Source organism: Natator depressus, chromosome 11 (genome assembly GCF_965152275.1).
Source record: "Natator depressus isolate rNatDep1 chromosome 11, rNatDep2.hap1, whole genome shotgun sequence".
Classification (NCBI taxonomy): Eukaryota; Metazoa; Chordata; order Testudines; family Cheloniidae; genus Natator; species Natator depressus.
In genome coordinates, this window is record NC_134244.1 from 63,966,002 (window position 1) to 63,984,076 (window position 18,075).

The 18,075-nt window shown below is 43.3% G+C and overlaps 1 protein-coding gene across 36 annotated transcripts in view; it reads left to right on the forward strand.

The window, feature by feature from the left end:
- The window catches only part of MAP2 (microtubule associated protein 2), a 340,979-nt gene that overhangs the window by 204,634 nt on the left and 118,270 nt on the right, over nucleotides 1-18,075 (forward strand). Inside the window, exon 1 of one of the 36 annotated variants that reach the window (XM_074968043.1) lies at nucleotides 7,714-7,830. The exons of the other annotated variants lie outside the window; for them this stretch is intronic. The gene's annotated coding sequence lies outside the window, so the exon portion shown is untranslated. Of the gene's footprint in view, nucleotides 1-7,713; nucleotides 7,831-18,075 lie in introns of those variants that run through there. 36 annotated transcript variants of the gene reach the window in all.

Below are 18,075 nucleotides of genomic sequence, written 5' to 3' on the forward strand. Positions count from 1 at the left end.
AGATTCTAAGATGGCGTAAATCAGGGTAGCTCCATTGTCTTCACTGGCTCTGCATTGATTTATACCAGTGGAAAATCTGGCCCGACAGTTTACTACAAGAAGATTGACTGTGGAAGTGTTAAAAATGGTCTCGTAGCTCCATAATTTATAATCTTGCCTAATTTAAAGGGTTCCCATATTTTCATAGACCATCAGAGTGTAATTTTTTAAAAAAATTGTTCACTAATAAATACAATACTGTACTTTCAATTTAAAACAAAACCCCAAACCCAACACACAAAAATTAGCAAATAGAATAGAAACCAGAATGCATCATACTTATGACATATCTGTTGCATCGCCAAAAACATAACGTGTGCCGTCCTGACTGGCTGCCAGATTTGAAAACACCATTAGCATAAGCAATAGCCCTTTTGTTTTCAAGCCAGCTCCTCCATGGAACGTGCGTGTCTGTGTATATGCCCCGTAAATGTGATATTGTGCGACAGTATTGGATGAAAGCTGTTCTGTCAGCTAAATATTTTCCAGAGGAAGGTATTCAGCAAAATAAATCTGTCTGGGCATTTCTGCTGCCTGTTGCTGCAGAATGTTTTGGAGCTTATGAAAATACTGCAATGCAGCAAGTGTACTGTCACTGGCTTTTCCTTAAAGGTTAAAAGTGAATTTTTGTTGTTTGTTGTTGTCCGTCCCCCCCGCCAGCATGTGGGTGGCATTTTAATCAAGTTCTCATGGTAACCAACATAATTTAAAAGTGCTGGATCCAACAGAAAACTGGTCTTTTTCAATATGTTTAAAGTGGGTGTTAAGTCAGTGTTGTCAGTTATTTCAAGTGTCTCTGGTACAGAGATGATGAGAAAAGGAAAAGGAGATAAAGTGTTACTGACTGCGGAAAATCTCGATGATCTCTTCCCCAGGTCTTATTGTCACGCATTTTTCAAGAGCGTGTGATTAAAAATAAAACTATGTGCTACTTAAGTCTTTTCTTCTCGATGGATTCTGGCACTGCAGGTACAGCATGCAGTAGGTCATGTCATGTCTTTAAATTGCTAGCACAGGCAACTTTATGCAAAGGTATTTGTGTTTGCTACTTGACAATATGGGCATTCATCAAAATTAATAGGTAAATGCTTGGAACCGGAGAACCCTACTTGAGAGAGGGTTTTTTGTTTGGTTTTTGTTTGGTTTTTTTTTTTGCTGTTTATAAACAGATGGACACAGAAGCAAATTGTTGTGGGCTCTTTAAAAAAAACAAAACAAAACAGAAGAATTGGGATATCAAAGGTGGATGCTTCCCCTTTATTTGTAAACACCTTTGAAATAGTGGAATCGTTATGTACGAGTGCTGCACGTGGCATTTAGAGATTACGTGCACTTCAGCTTGTGTCTGTTCCTTTGCAGCACATAATATAAATGTGTTAAATGTCATTCTGTGCTTTATGCTTAGAGGGAAGGGGTTAAACACCTAGTAAATCTCAGCCACTCTATCAGTGATGCTACAAAGTTGCGTGGGGTAATTGTATGCAGGTAAATCATCCTATGCGTGCCTAGGTATTTGCAGGATCAAGGTCTAGGGCTATGTCCTCACTGCAAAAAAAAAAAAAAAAAGTGGGGGGGGGGGTTAGTGGGATAACTAGCACACGTTCGCTATCCTGTTGTGAAATTCTAGTGGAGACAAGACACTGTAGTTTTTACTGTGAGGTGGGTAGGCAAGGTCAACACTATACCCTGCCCACGGTTGACCTTGTCTACTTGACTTCACGGTGAAATTACAGGTGCCTTGTCTCCCCTAGGATTTTACAGCTGGGTAGCTAATGCATGTTAGCTATTCTGCAATGAAAACTCACCCTTTTGGGCAGTGAAGACAAAGCCTAAATCTTCAGAAAATGACCGCAAATGGGATTTACAAAGATATTAGGATAGAAGGTGTGGAAGAGTACAGCTGGTTAGGGAATGGGGAGGGACAACACCGTCTTGAATTCAAGGAATATAGCTCCCAACACCTGCTTGGGCTCCTGCATAGCAGACATACCACTTTTCTTCCGTGCAGCAAGGCCCCTAGATCCATTACCACGGGTAATCCATTCCCTGGGTCATCTTGTGGCTCATGAGGCAGAACCAGACCTGTCAGTCACTGGCAAGGAAGGAGAGCCCACCCTCCTGAAAACCTCCCCCTGTTCTGTTCCACCTCTTCAGCTACTTGTGGGCTTTTTAGATCCTTCTGCTAAAGAGGAGCTCTTTGTTTCGTAACAAAATTTTAAATGGGAATTCCCCTGACCCCACTGACCTATTTCAGTTTTCTCCTTAGCTGTCAGTTTGGGCCTTGTATGGGGTCGCTGTCCCCATTGATTGGCAGAGATGGGCACTTAGCAAATAGTAAAAATAACGAGGCACTTGTCATGTGTATTGTACAGTAGCTCTTTACTCGAGCCCTTTGTGCATCCAAGGTGTGGTGTCTTGTGTCACTGGAAAGAATCCCTCTAGTTGGTTGGACACTTTTTCTTTATGATGGAAACAGAAAATATCTCTTTCTCATTTAGGAAACGGCAACTGGGCCTGACCCACTCTCACTAAACAACATTGTGGCCCTGGCTGTGCAGCATGTCTACTTTCAAAGTCTGTACAGCCGGCCTTCCAGTCTTCACAGCAAAAGCATTTGGATGGTTGACATCTGAAACCCAACTATGTCTTTTATGACTTCCCAAGAAACCTCAATCCCCTAATAAGACAGATGTTTTATGTCAAGTCTGGAAGGTGTGGATATCAGGTTTTTGGTTACCCTGAGCTTGGCAGAGGATTTTCATTTCTCTATCTGTAAAACGTGTCACTTCCCATTCTACCCAATGAAAATCTTCATAAATTGCTCTGAACCAAAAGAAGCCTGAAATGTGATGATGGCTGCAGAGTTCTGGCCTGCCTGCATCAAATGAGGTGACTTTTTAAGGGAATAATAAGGAATCACTTCAAGACAAAACTTCTAGCTCTTGGAACATTTTCACAGAACTCTTACAAAGCACGAATTTAAATCCTAAATACAAATTGGAAGTGCTCAGCTTGCATGGAATGAACTTTGATCTCCACACTGCTTCAGAAACAGGAGCTTTACATTTTCATTCGCCCTTATGTTTAGTGCTATACATTATATAGTTTGAATCGACCTACCTGAGAAACAGCTATGGAGACCATATATGTGTATATGTACTTTCCTTTGTTCTGAATGGTGTAGCGATATGCTAAGTGTAGGGTTCTGCACAAGGCCATGATAGAAAAATGTCCTGCCACCCTCCAGCTCTCTTTCCTCTGAAAACCTCCCCAAGTTTAAACTTCGGCTAAGATAATACCGAGAACAGATATGGAAACGGTAAGATGAATTTTGCACCATCTGTAAATTGGGTAGAAAAATCGTGATGCTTGTCTCGCTCACCAACAGAAGTTGGTCCAATAAAAGATATAAAAGATATTACCTCACCCAGTTTGTCTCTCTCATATCCCGGGACTGACATGGCTGCAGCTCGCTCCACTCCAGAACAGCAACCCATAATTCAGAAGGTGCAAGCTCCTAGTAAAACAGGGCCATGTGCTCAGGAAAATCATCATGCTGATTTGTTAGCTCAAAAAGAAGCCTGTGGTGGGATTCTATGGAAGGAACCCAGGCAAATAAATCCCGCGGCAAATTCAAATTTAACCCCAACAGGAGCAGCAAAAGAGCAATTCAACCAAGGGGTACCAAATCTAAAAGCTTTGCAGGCAAAGAATCAGAAAATAGTGAAAACCATCAGATAGTTGGTAAAGAATTGTTAAAAAGCAAATTAATATACTGCTGGTTTGTTTTCGTTCAGGCATTTTGTTAGATATTGAAGCTGCAGAAAAATGAAATTCATGCGGTGACTCGCCTTCCCGTTGTTTCATGTTCGCTGCCAAAGGAACTTCTGCCTGGCCTGGGTGCATATTTCTTTCTAACAGCCACACAGTATCCCTGAATGATTTTTCCACTTCTGGAAATTCTGGTGGCAACATGTTCCATAAGGCTCTGTCTACAGGTAACTGTAAAATCTTAACCCAATCCTCTTCATCTAACTGGAACAACTTCACAACCGTTTCTAAATGTGCCACGTGGGCAGCCACTGGATCTTCTTTTTTCATTGGCCCTACCATTTTTTCAGTGGCTTCTGAGGTTTTTACATTTGTCACCATGACTATTGGAGAGAGATGATTACTGGATTTTACTGGTCTCACATTAGAAATTGATTCTCTCCTCTCCTTCACGGTTCTATTGTGGAGTCTGGGTATCTTTTCCTCTAGAGGAATTGGAATCTCCCAAGTGTGGGCAACTTTAACAGTAGATAGTTTAGGTGTAGGGTTTTGCTGTAACCATTTACATTTTCTTTTGGCTGGGATAGGTGTCTGTACCTTAGGACCGTCTGGCATTGGCATGGGTTTCTATGGAGATTCTGCTTTTGGCTCTAAAGTGGCTTGGGGTACAGTGGGCATATCAGATTCCAAATGAATTATGCCACTTGTTCTTTTCATCATTCCTTCTGACTTAATTGATTTAGAGAGATCAAAAATATTTGCTGGAATTTCAGGTTGGCAAAGACTTTCATCTTTCCTGAGAGCTACTGATATTTAAGATTGCCCTCTTACAGGCCTTCACAGCACCTTCTATCGTTTCCTGAGTTTCTTGTAACAAATGGCACAATTGTGGATGGGTTTGTGACGTGTCTGGCTTACTTATTCTTTGTCCCTCTTTCTTCTCACTCTCACAACAGTTACTCATTGCTGCTCGTTTCATTTCTTGTCTTAAACCTGCAATATTTAATTTCTTATCAAAACTTCCATTCAAAACATTTTACGACTTGCTTTTTCCTTGCTTCACTACTGACAGTTTTTTTGAATCCCCCATTCTCTCCTTCCGAATCCTCTATTCCTAACCCTCCAGATTGTTCAGTTTCCTGCTGTTCTTCCTGTCTCAGTTTAGCTCTCAGTCTGGTAAGTGGGGGTGAGATTCGACCTCCATTTGTGGGTAGTTCTTCCCCAGGTCCTACCAAAGCAACTGAAATATCTGGAATTATATTTACAACATACACATGTGGCAACTCCATCTCCATACAATTATCCTCCTCATCTACTTGAGGTATCTGCTTATTCTCACCTTCAGTGTCTATTACCTGATGATAGGTATTCTCCAGAATGTCACAAGTTTGTTCTAATGCCTGTGTTCTGTGAGCTAGCTCTGCTATTCTCCCTTCTTAAACATCCATGCCTCATTGCTCTGTCTCTCCACATCAGAATTTCATAACCAGCCTTTTGAATTGTAACTTGCTGTAGCTTAGGTCTCTTGCCAAACTGTCCCTTTGATCAAGAAGTATGGAATTTACCTCTCTTGTCCTGCTAAGCTGTAGCTCACGAAAGCTCATGCTCAAATAAATTGGTTAGTCTCTAAGGTGCCACAAGTACTCCTTTTCTTTTTGCGAATACAGACTAACACGGCTGTTACTCTGAAACCTGTTCTCTCAATGTGTTTCCTGCTCTCTGGACAAGACTTGTCTCGTCTCTTCCAGTTCCTCAACCTTCCTCTTAAATCTTCTCCCCGGGATATTACATGCAATGTATACACAATCCCTAGCTATTCCTTTCACCTCTTGAGATTTTTTTTCTTTACCTGTTCCTTCTCAGAGAGGGAACACATTAAATTCCAAGCATCTCTATGGCCCCACAGGAGGCCACTGCTTGGTCTCCTAGCTAATCCTCCCCCATGGGTTTTGATGTAGTCTTGCACAAAGCCCTCCAGGAATGTTTGTGGGTTTGTTAAAACACGTGTCTGAATGGATAATTTATTCTGTTACGTACTTTCCTTAGAAAAATAATAGAAGGCATCCCTGACTTGCTCCTGATAAATATCTTACAGGGATTTCTCGATTTGAGAAGGGCTTGTGGTGCTTACTTCTCCTTCAGCTGTTTTACAGCTGGAGTACACCGAGAGGAGGAGTGGTGTCCAAGGTAACCCCCCAAAGTTTTCCTTGATCCTACGTCAGTGGCCCAGTCCAGAGGAGTCTAAAATTCGTGGACCTTATTAACAAATTTGGGGAGCTTATTACTGACAGATGACTGTGAACCGTCTGACTCACTGTGCCACGCCTGATAGGGTTTCTACAAACAAAACAACATGCAAGCAAGCAAAAGCAGGAACTCTCCCTTTTAGTTCATAATAACTTTTGACCTATATATATATTTTTTCCCTCAAACCTTTGTTTCCTATTGGTTTCATGTGTTCTTCATGGCCCTGCTGTTGGGCACCAAATCTGTAGCCTTTTATTCTATTTAATGTTAATCATACTTTAGTGAGTTCAGCTCTGGCAGCTACAGTCTCAAGTTGAACAGAGTTATCTCTGTTTGTTCTGGATCCAGAGTTAATAGGAACACATAAAACCATAGGCAAATAACACACACAATTATAAGAGCATACATTTTTAGTAATTTTATTAAAGTTACCAACAAAGCTATAAATGTCACAGCATATACAATTCCTAAAGATAAATACAATGTACCAGTTATACCTACAGACATACTCACATCCTCTTAGATGGTGTTAAAGTCTGTTTGCTCTCTTATGGATTGACCATCAATATGGGAGTGGTTCCTGCTGGAGTTTCCCCCCGGAAACTCAATTTTCCTGTTCTGGGCACCCTTTTTTATACTGTGATTCTGTCTATACCTACATTCTATGCATGTACATGAAAGTGTCAACCCTCTCTTTCTTATTGGTTTGTGTCCGCTGGAAACACAAGAAACCCTGAATTTTATAGGCTGGGTAGATTCTTATTAACATTGACCTACCACCTTTATCCTGCAGTTAGGGCACGTATTAGAGACAATATTTGTTGTTACGTTACAGTATTTTATAATTTAAATATAATCTTTCCAGCTATACTTTCGCAATATTACCAGTTGGTACCCCTTTCCCATCATTTTTTGGGTTATTTCTCGGTTATTGACTTGCGCCATCATTTCTTGTCTCCAAGGCCTAAAATAACTAAGCTAAAGTCTTGCAGGCCTCAGTCTACAGATTTTTGCATTTCAGCTTGTTTTACTTATGTCTATTACATAGTTTCTCTAAATACTGATCAATGTTATACTTTTATAATTCTACGAATCAACTCTGATAAACTTACAGTGAATATATGTAATATAACATATTGATTGATCATAACATCACACGATAAATGAATACTGAATTAAAATCATTGGCTACAGGGAAGAGAGGGAGTTGGCTGCTGTAGCAGCTGGAGGGGATGCAGCCTTGTGATTGCTCTGTGTAGGACAGGAGAGAGGTGAATCACATTTTCCTCCCTGTGAAAGGAGCATAGACATCCCAAAGCGCCCAGCTTCATAAGGGGCTTCGTACCTAGCTATCCCTCACCAGAACAGTTCCTCCAGCAGAAGGCAATGGGAGGGGAAAGGAGACGGAGCATCTGTCCCAGCCAGCCATCAGCCACCAGGGAGCAGGGACAGCCAGGCTGCCTAGGCCTGGACAAAGAAAAGCAAGAGCATCCCAACACTCCACAATCTAGAGGGAACAAATATCTACAAGCCTCACCCATCAGGTTTCCCTTTAATCAGAAATGAGGGGAAGGTCAGGGCCTTCAAGAGAAAGGAGCAGGAGATATCACCACAGTGAATACTGTGTGCCCTACTCTATTGGTTAGGAAAGGACTCCGGCGTGGGCCCAGACAAGTGAAGTATTACCCAGCGTGAAGAGTTGTCGGGTCTGCTACAGTTATCAGAGCCCTAGTGCAAAGCAGAGGCTGCATATCATCCATCTGAGATTTGCAGGTAGGGGGGCAACTCCCTTTTTTTCTCCTTGTGCGATTCTCATGTACGTCATTAAACTTCCATATGAACAGAAAATTTAAAGACTGGGCCTCTTTTGAGAGGAGAGGAGTAAGAGGTGATACAATAAAGATATAAAAATGGTAGACGGGGAACTTCTAATCGCCCTTTCTCACAATACAAGGACAAGGAGGCATTCAGTGAAACTGAAAGGCAGAATATTTAAAACTGCTAACAGTTGTACAGCACATCAGCTGGGTCACCTCTGCTGGGAGCCTGCTGTGGAATCTTGCAAAAAGAAAAGGAGGACTTGTGGCACCTTAGAGACTAACAAATTTATTTGAGCATAAGCTTTCGTGAGCTACAGCTCACTTCATCGGAGGCATTCAGTGGAAAATACAGTGGGGAGATTTATATACACAGAGAACATGAAACAATGGATGTTACCATATGCACTGTAACAAGAGAGTGATCACTTAAGGTGAGCTATTAGCAGCAGGAGGAAATCGGGGTGAGGGGAAAACCTTTTGTAGTGAACCTTGGTCACTATTTAAAACATTCCCCTGGGCTTGAACCAATGCATCCGTGGAAGGCGGATCAAGTCCTGAGTATAAAAGTGAAAAAAATCATGGGCATTCATCTTAATCTTCCACCTCTAATGCAGAAGAAGTCTTCCTACAGTTCTTTACACCTTCCGTTTCACATCATACTGATCGACTCTGGTCTGCAATATGACTTCCAGAGCACGGCTAGTAGTCGCCATGGTTCCAAAGAGCTTGTCGGAATGTGGCAAAACATTTACCTTCTATAATTATTCATGAAATAAAAATACTGTCTCTCTCTCTTTCATGCTTTTCCAAACATAATATACTCACCTATTCAAATACTTTCCATGAACTTAACATTTCATTGTAGGTGGCCCGATAGCTCCACCTATTTTTAAGGTTGCCTGACACTTCCTATTAGAAGGCACTGTTTTCAGTTGCTTATAAATTTTCCCAGCTTTAACTGTTTGGGCTGAAATTTTCCATACCAGTGTCTGCCTCAGATTGATTTTTTTTTAATTTTATCAAAAACAAATCAGCTGTTTCTCAGAATGAGGCTGGGGAAAACTGTCACTGAGGAGAGGGAGACCGGGTCTGGTTGGGCAAGGAGCCTGGTGGCTCAGAGGGATGGCACGCTGGGACTAGTTGGGGGAGGGAGGAGTGAAGACTAGGATCAGAAGCTGATGAGGTAAACAGGGAGGGGACTGGGAGCCAGTTAGTTTGTGGGGGAGCACTGAGATGGATGAGGAACTAAGGGGAGGCATGGAGATTGGAACTAAGCATCAGTGGGCGGGGGGACAGATCTAACAAGGAGCTGGTTGCAGGGGGAGAACTTGGATGGGCTGGGTAAAAAGATTGGGACAAGGAACCAGGGGAAGGATGGGGGAGCCTGGGAGGTGAGGAGAGGGAGACACAGCTTAGATGAGGAACCAGGAGGTGGGAACTGGGACTGGCAGGACAAGGAGACTGGAAGTGGGTGCAGGGAGGGGGAAGGCACTGGGAGTTGGGAGGGATGGAAGAAGGGAGATTGGGACTTGGACAGCAAACCTAGATGGGTAGACTAGGAGTAGCTGGTCAAGGAGATTGAGACTGGGATGAGAAGCCTGAGGAGTGGAGACTGAGACTGGGTACACAATGAGAGTGGGATTGGGGCAAGGAGGTAGGGGGATGAGGAAGAGACAGGACTAGGACAGGGACAGGTTTGATGGCAGGGCGCAGAACAGCTCAAGCCTGAGGAAGATGGGAAGAAGAGACTGTGCCCACTGGAGCGCTTTCCCCTCCAGAGCCAAGCTTGGCACCCAAGATCTCCAAGTCCCACCATTCCTCTGTTGTCAGTGAATGTCCATGAAACCCACCAGCTAAGTATGTCCCTTCCCTCCCCGATGCTCGTCCACAGTGAGGATGACACCCTACCATTGTTATTGTTTACACCAGTGTCTCAGTTCACAGAGATCTGTGTGGTGGAGCTACAGTTTTCAACCCTTCTGATGACGTGTGTGTGGGTGTCATATGCTAACACGTGATGGAATTGTTCTGTTTTTTCAGTTTGTTTTTTAAAAGAAAATTTACACACCACAAATAACAATAAAATAACATTATTAAGGTTCAAAGTCAAGTGCTCAAAAGTTAGGAAATGCCAGAATTAAGGTTGCCTGTGTGGTACTGGGAAGTCATTTAGACCAAACTTTTCACAGCTGGTCACTAATTGTTTGCCCTGCCTTTTCTGGACACACAATTTGAGTCCCTGGTTTGCAAAACTGAGCACTCACAGCTGCAGGTGAAGTCAACAGGAGCTGTGTTAAACTCTGGAAGTGTCATTGTCATAAATATAAAGGGAAGGGTAAACACCTTTAAAATCCCTCCTGGCCAGAGGAAAAACCCTTTCACCTGTAAAGGGTTAAGAAGCTAGGATAACCTCGCTGGCACCTGACCAAAATGACTGATGAGGAGACAAGATATTTTCAAAGCTGGAGGGGCGGAGAAACAAAGGTTCTCTCTGTCTGTGTGATGCTTTTGCTGGGAACAGAAAAGGAATGGAATCTTAGAATTTAGTAAGTAATCTAGCTAGATATGCATTAGATTCTGTTTTGTTTAAGTGGCTGAGAAAATAAGCTGTGCTGAGTGGAATGTGTATTCCTGTTTTTGTGTCTTTTTGTAACTTAAGGTTTTGCCTAGAGGGATTTTCTATGTTTTGAATCTGATTACCCTGTAAGGTATTTACCATCCTGATTTTACAGAGGTAATTCTTTTATTTTTTTTTCTTCAATTAAAATTCTTCTTTTAAGAACCTGATTGCTTTTTCCTTGTTCTTATGATCCAAGGGTTTGGGTCTGTATTCACCTATGCAAATTGGTGAGGATTTTTATCAAGCCTTCCCCGGGAAAGGGGGTGTAGGGTTTGGGGAGGATTTTGGGGGGAAAGATGTTTCCAAGCGGGCTCTTTCCCTGTTATATATCTGTTAGACGCTTGGTGGTGGCAGCAATAAAGTCCAAGGGCAAAAGGTAAAATAGTTTGTACCTTGGGGAAGTTTTAACCTAAGCTAGTAAAAATAAGCTTAGGAGGTTTTCATGCAGGCCCCCACATCTGTACCCTAGAGTTCAGAGTGGGGATGGAACCTTGACAGTCATATAAGGCTAAGTACTCTGAAAAATGAAGTCCTAGGTGTCTCACATTGGATACCCAAAATTTTGGATACTTTGATGTTAATCTTTCCCTGCCTCAGCTCCTCAAATGTTGATAATACCATCCTCTCAGCTCACATGGGTGTTGTGAAGATAAATTATTTCGTGTTTGTGAAGCACTCAGATATTATAGTTGTAAGCGTCATAGAAAAGCCCATGAGGAAATTAATAATTCTGTCTGCAGGATTGGAAAGTGTTAAGGAAGTAAGGCCTGGGGCCTAACACGGAACAATGATGAGAAAACAAAATATTGAATAGCTACTCATGAAGTGAACACTGTCCATCCTATGCACTGAATGAGTCAGCAGTTTGTGGAAAAAATAGTATATGACCACGCAATTAAAGACTGCATTATAGTACATACTATTACTCCTGAGGGGATTCTGCTCCAAAAAATTAAAAATTCTGCACACAATATTTTAAAATTCTTCAAATTTTATTTGTCAAATAAATGTGTAGGCTTCAGCATGGCATTGGGGAGCACAGGCCACTGGCTGCACAGAAGTGGGAGATCATTGTGCAGCTTGCCCACAGCACATGGACTCAGTGGTGAGGCTGCACCCCCTCCCTGACACAGCACAAGGACCGGGCCTGCCCCAGGGTCTGTCCTTCTGTGCCAGGTGCACCGGGTGTGGGCAGGAAGGCTCAGTAAGGCAGGATCTAAGTGTGGAGGGGCTTAATGTGGGGAGATCCAGTTGTGGGTTGAGAGGGTTCTGTGTGGGACAGTCTGGGTGTGGGTGACACAGTGGGGGATCCAGGTGCAGGGAGATCTGGGTTCAACAGTAATGGGACTCTGTAGGGGGGTCAACGTGAAGGTGGTTGGGACTCAGCGGGAGGGGTCTGGGTGTGGGGGAATAGAGCTCAGCAGGAGGGTCTCGGTGTTGGGGGTTCAGTGGGGGTCCAGATGCTGGGGGAGTGGGGCTTGGTGGGGTTGGGATCCAGGTGTGGGTGGCTCATTGGGGTAGTCCAGGTGCAGGGGGAGTTGGGCTTATCAAGGGGGTTCTGAGTGTGGGGGGGTGAGGCTTGGTGGGAGGGTCAGGGTATGAGGGGGTTCTGGATGCATGGGTGTTGGGTGGATGGGGGAGCAGCTCCCTGTACAGAGTTCCCTTCCCCTGCAACTGAGGAGCAATGGGTTCAGGAAGCGGGGGGGGGGGGAATTTACAGAGCTTCCTGCAGCTGGGAGAGAAACCTGGGGGTGGGTCTGACCCGGCCCCAGATGCCGTGCAGGGGAAGAAGAAGTCCCATACTCCCCAGCCCAGCTGGGACTAGCAGCTGAGTCCAGCGCAAGGGTAGGAGCCACCAGCTGGGTCTTCCCCAGTCCCGCCCCCTGCCCCACAGTGATTTAGCTCTTTCGGCTGCCCTGGGAACTGGAAACGTACTGCTCGGGAGGGTCACGTGACTACTCTTGTGGCTTCCCTTTCTTTCCCACCAGAAAGTCATTTTTCTGCAGGGAAGCAAAGAAGTCTGCGGGGGCCATAAATTCTGCGCTTGTGCAGTGGTGCAGCATTCCCCCAGGAATAATGACATACACATGAGGTTTCACAGGCAGCCTGAATTCTAGCATTTCCTAATTTTTGAGTGTCTGACTTTGAAACCTGAATAATGTTCTTTTAACATAATCTTTTGTGGGAATAAGTTAGTTAATATTAAGAATACTAATAATATGTTTTTACATTTATGTTTGTCCTAAATGTTCCCAATCAACAAAAAGAATAGCAAATATTTTCTTCTGTAAGTGACTAAAGTTTAACACTGGACCGATTTGCATGTTTGTGATTGCCACAGCTGGGTTTTGCAGCTAGATGGTGATTAATTTTGCAAGTTTTGTGCCCAGAGCCTTCAAGAAAACTCTGTCTCACCCTGAAAGCCAGCAGAAGTCTAGCATTAATAATTAGCAAGCCATAAAAATCGACCTGATTTTTGAGAACCACTGAAGGATGCAAAGAGACATTTCTATTCAAGGAGATAGGAACGAAAGTGCATGGTTACTGACCCAGTCATGTCAGACCTGAGTTTTAAGGGAATCCCAACTGATAAGTGTTTTACAGTCAGAATACTGCCTATTCATCCAACTCAGCTAACATAGTACATGAATCATCTTTAAACCAGAGACAGTCCCTTTGGGTCATAGTTGAGGTCATTGGCAGGGCAGTGCTTCAGATTGGTGAAAAAGAAAATATACAAGAGACTGGTTTCAGAGTACCAGTCGTGTTAGTCTGTATTCGCAAAAAGAAAAGGAGGACTTGTGGCACCTTGGAGACTATCAAATTTATTTGAACATAAGCTTTCGTGAGCTACAGCTCACTTCATCGGATGCATGCAGTGGAAAATACAGTGGGGAGATTTATATACATAGAGAACATGAAACAATGGGTGTTACCATACACACTGTAACCAGAGTGATCACTTAAGATGAGCTATTACCAGCAGGAGAGTGTGGGGGGGGGAACCTTTTGTGGTGATAATCAAGTTGGGCCATTTCCAGCAGTTGACAAGAATTTGTGAGAAACAGTGGTGGGGGTTGGGGGGGGGGAGGAATAACAAGAGACTGCTTCCATTGCTGCCACTTCAGGCTTTTCAGGTATAAAACATTAGCATTTAGCGTCTCATCACAGATCTCTTGCAAGTAGCAGCTTGGGATGCATAACCTAGACCTTCTGGAAGGGTTTCTTGCCCATCTGTCTACCTATCCACACATGCACTTTTATCTTTACAAAAGACATTTTTTCCATCAGCTGATCTTTTTAATATGCCCAACCAACTAACTACGTTAGTGCCTTCTTGTATTGCCTTAGCAGGACGAAAGCAAGCTGTGTCTGCAGCACACTGTCACGCCTGCTGACAGTGCCCTCTGTCTCTGTCTGAACTGTCTGGAACTCAAGCAAGAGAATGTAGTCTATAAAGTGCTCTTTTTCTACAAATGCCAAGACAGATAAACAGTGGGAGGGGAAACTGAGGCACAGAGAGGGTAAGTGATTTGCCAAGGTCACCCAGCAGGCCTGAGGTGGTGCCAGGAGTAGAACCCAGGTCTCTTGAGTCCTTTTCCAGTGTCCTTTCTACTAGTAGGCACAAATTTAGTGCCTGATTCTCATGTACTCTAAGGCCTCTTTACACTTGTGCTGGCAGGGTAAAGCGGGCTTACTGTAAATGAACACCAGGCCCTCCATAGCTGCTGAATACTATATGACTTGGCTTTACTGACCACATTTAAAATCACACAGTGTATCTGAGAATGGGAGTTTATAATTCACTGGAAAGCTAGCCATGAGAAGAGCAGCGTAGTTTAGTATTTGCCCCAATAACAGCAATTTTACCATAATACTCTCGACACCTTAAACCAAAACATTAAAGCTGTTAAAGAACTCCACGGAACAAAAAAGATAGACTAAAACCTCAATGATGAATAGACTCATTGTACCACACTCTACACTTTTTAAATGATCTAGTCTTTAGAGCAGATTTGAAACAACTCAGATCCATAGCACCTCCCAAAGCATATGTCAAAACCACCTCTATTTATACATGCCTAAGTTAATTAGCAGGATCAGACAGCACTCTGCATTCACCACCCCTCGCAGTCTCTTTCACTCACTGCTCCGTGACTCAACTCCTTGTTGAAACTCTAACCCCAATTTGTGCAAGGGCTATCTTTGGTATAGGAAGTGCTTGCTCTCATCAGGAAAATGGCCTTGACTGATGGCTTGTGGATGCACCGCATATGCTGCAAGGGGATAATGGCATTAGATAAAGACTTGTACACATGTTGAGAGATGCTGCCAGTTCCACCCATCCTCTGCAGAGCTTCTTGCACCTTCTTCCTGTGAAGCAGGTGGTACTGGCCATTGCCAGATGAAGCATACTGAACTCCTTGGACCACTGGTTTAATCCAGCAGGGCAATTCCTATGTTTCCTCCTGCTGTCTGCCTGTCTCGTGTTCAGAAGAATACATTTGATGGCATGGGTATTTTTTTCAAACCTGTTGAACGATATTACTTTATATTGTGAAGATAATACATATGCCCCGCATGGGCACCCCGGCTCTCGAACTTCTGACAATTATCATATGTAGCTCAGAGAGTCGGTAAGTTTGGCCACCCCGATATATATATTAGTCTGTGTTAATCACAAATGTTCTAGGACTTACATAGCCTAAATTGGCCTATTTACATTTAGTGTAATCCTGTTCTCCTGTGCTAAGTGTCCCAAACACCTTGTATTAGCTGAGGCAAACTTTGGCTTAAATAGATAGGAAAGCTGTCACGATCAGGACTTATGAGTATTTTACCATAGCAACAGGTAGGGAGTTATTCTCACAGGCCAATACTGGAATGTCCCAAAAGAAGAAGACAAGACAACCCACCCTAGAACATACCTAGGAGATGCCATCATGCCCTTTGGTACCTGGAATGCATGTGTTCAGAATAAAGAGATAAAAGGTATACCATGACAAACAAGGTAGAAAGCTGACTGGTTAAATCTAGTTTCAGATGATATATACAGTACCTGTTCTTTGTAAACAGGTAGGTTATAAAAAAGATGGCTCTAGGAGTGTAACTTTAGGAGCATACCTTCCGCGTAAGATGATTGCAACAACTGTGCATTAGATGACTTCCTTGAGACTGGTATCATATTGAACCTTTGTCCTGTACTGTAAACCTGACTGATGTTGATTATTTGGTCTCTGGAATATATTTCATAGAAAAGCAAAATGGGGTCAAGCAGTTGACTATAACATTTATCAACAAACCTGTCCCCACTTTCTGAATTTGTTTATCCATCATATCATATCATTTGTTTGTTTGTTTCTTGGACAGTCTCTTCTTTTTCTGTTCTGTGCAATTTTCGTACTCGTTCCTCTCCCGTGCTCCAGGCTCATATATTTCCCTCTCATTGAAAACCCAATAAGAAAGCCATTTCCTACCTATGTGAATGTCAGGTCTTCAGAGCTGGGGGTGACAGGTACACCTTCAGAAAAACAGAGCTGTTCACAGAAGCCCAAATGGCTACACAAATCAGGAAGGGTGTGCAAATGCCCGTTCCAAAGGCTCAGTGCTGTGACAGTGAGTGCTGCTGTCACCGGGCAGGTGTGATTTAGGAGAGGTCATATATCTCAGATGAATTAGCTCAGGTTGCTCAGCAGCACCTCTGGGCCCGAGATGCCCAGATTTTCTTTTTAAAAATCTTTAGTAAAGATGTTAGAATTACAACATAATTACAGCAAAAAATTAATCATCGCAGAGCAAATATAAAACCAACTGAACCAAAAACATGATTCATGTAAGCTGAGGCCATTCCATTGTTTCTCAGTACCCATCTGAGACCTGATCTTCCACTCTTCGTTCAGGCAAAGCTCCCATTGAGTATTAGGGCTGCAGGATCAGCCACCTCCATTTCAGAGTCCTCTCGCTTAATTATCTGCTCTCCTCCCACATGCACACCCACTTCTGAAACTAACTAGAGGAGAAAGTGATTTTTATTTTTTTTTGAGCAGGCAGTAAATACGGTGGAAAAAGGTTTGGCAGGGGAGAAATTCCACATCGTAGAATATCCAAAATTCTATGCTTGTTTGCTTGCTTTTCTTTCTTTTTCTTTTTTAAAGGTTTTGTAGCACAAAATATCTACAGATACTTGGTTACAGTTATAAAGATATGAGTGTGCATGCATGTGTCTGTGTACAGACATGTTCACGAGTGCGAGCATGTGTATACATGTAGATTATAAAAAGCTAGTTTTTCTTTAAGTGGATGTTTCCTGTGTGCTTTTGTTTGTCAGAGAACAATGGGTGGACGTGTTATGACCCCACTGTTTTTATAAGATCAGAATGTCATGGCACAATTAGTGCTCAGTACATTCCCTAGAGAAGAAAATTCCAGTACGCACTCATTGAGCCAAGTTTACTGTAAATATAGATGCATGCATGCTTTGCAAATGGTCTCTTTCCCGTCAGTTTTCCAGGCCTTCATCTTGTCTCTTTTTTAGATTTTTGGACTGCAGTAAAACAGTCTCAGGTTATTGTTCTCCCTGCCTTTCAGGTTTTCCAATAGCGTCCCTAACTGAGAAGCAAAGATGCTTGTGATTCTGGACATAGAGACCTGAGAACAAGCTTCCTACTGTGGGATGCCCTTTTACAGCATGAATAAACAATAAATCTGTTAGCCAGTAAGACATTTCTGCTTCCACTGCTGCCCCTAGATGACTGCCCAGCGTGGCTGAGTATTGCTAAGTGCTGCTGAAAGCATTCTCAGAAAAAGGGCCCTTGATCTGGGTGGAAGTCTCAGTGACTTTAGTGAGAATTTTTTGCACCCAGCAAGGCAGCGCACGTGCCTTAAGGGTCCTTTCTTGATATCACGTACTTACCTCATCTCTCAGATTTTAATAAATTGTCGGGTAATTGCCCTTAGTCACTGAGACAAGGCCCTGTTTGTGAAACCCAAGACTGGCAGGAGACAGGAAGCCTAGGAAATAATAATCATGTCAGGCTCTTTGCCTCTCAAGTCTCCTGCCAATATTTTCCCCCAAAGTGTTGGAAGAACTGCATGACTAAGCTTCCTAATTAGCTGTGGGGGTGTCTTCACTGCAGAGTTAATTCGGGTGTTCAGCTCCTGGGTTAGCCTGGGTGCACACAGCCAAGCCCTACCTGAGTTACTATGTGCTCACTGGTGCTGCACTCCCCTTTGTGTGTCATGTGGACTTCTAGGGGCACATCCCATGGTTTGGTTGTGCTGCAGTAATCTGAGTCACTGTGTGATTCTTTTCCAGTGAATTGTGGGAGAACTTGTCTGTCCTTCTGGGCACACCGGGGAAATGGTGGGGAGGCATTGGGGGCTTATCAGCACTTGAGTGATTTGGCCTGCATCCTCACAGCAAAATGGGGTGGGTTATCATCCCGAGTGAAAGTAGAACCCAGGGTCTGACCCACACCCCCCAACTGTGCCAGCTAGGTCGGGTTGAAAGCACCATCAGACTTAGGTGAGAGGTTTCTGTGTATAGAAGAGAGGGGCGTTAGGGTCATCACAAGTATG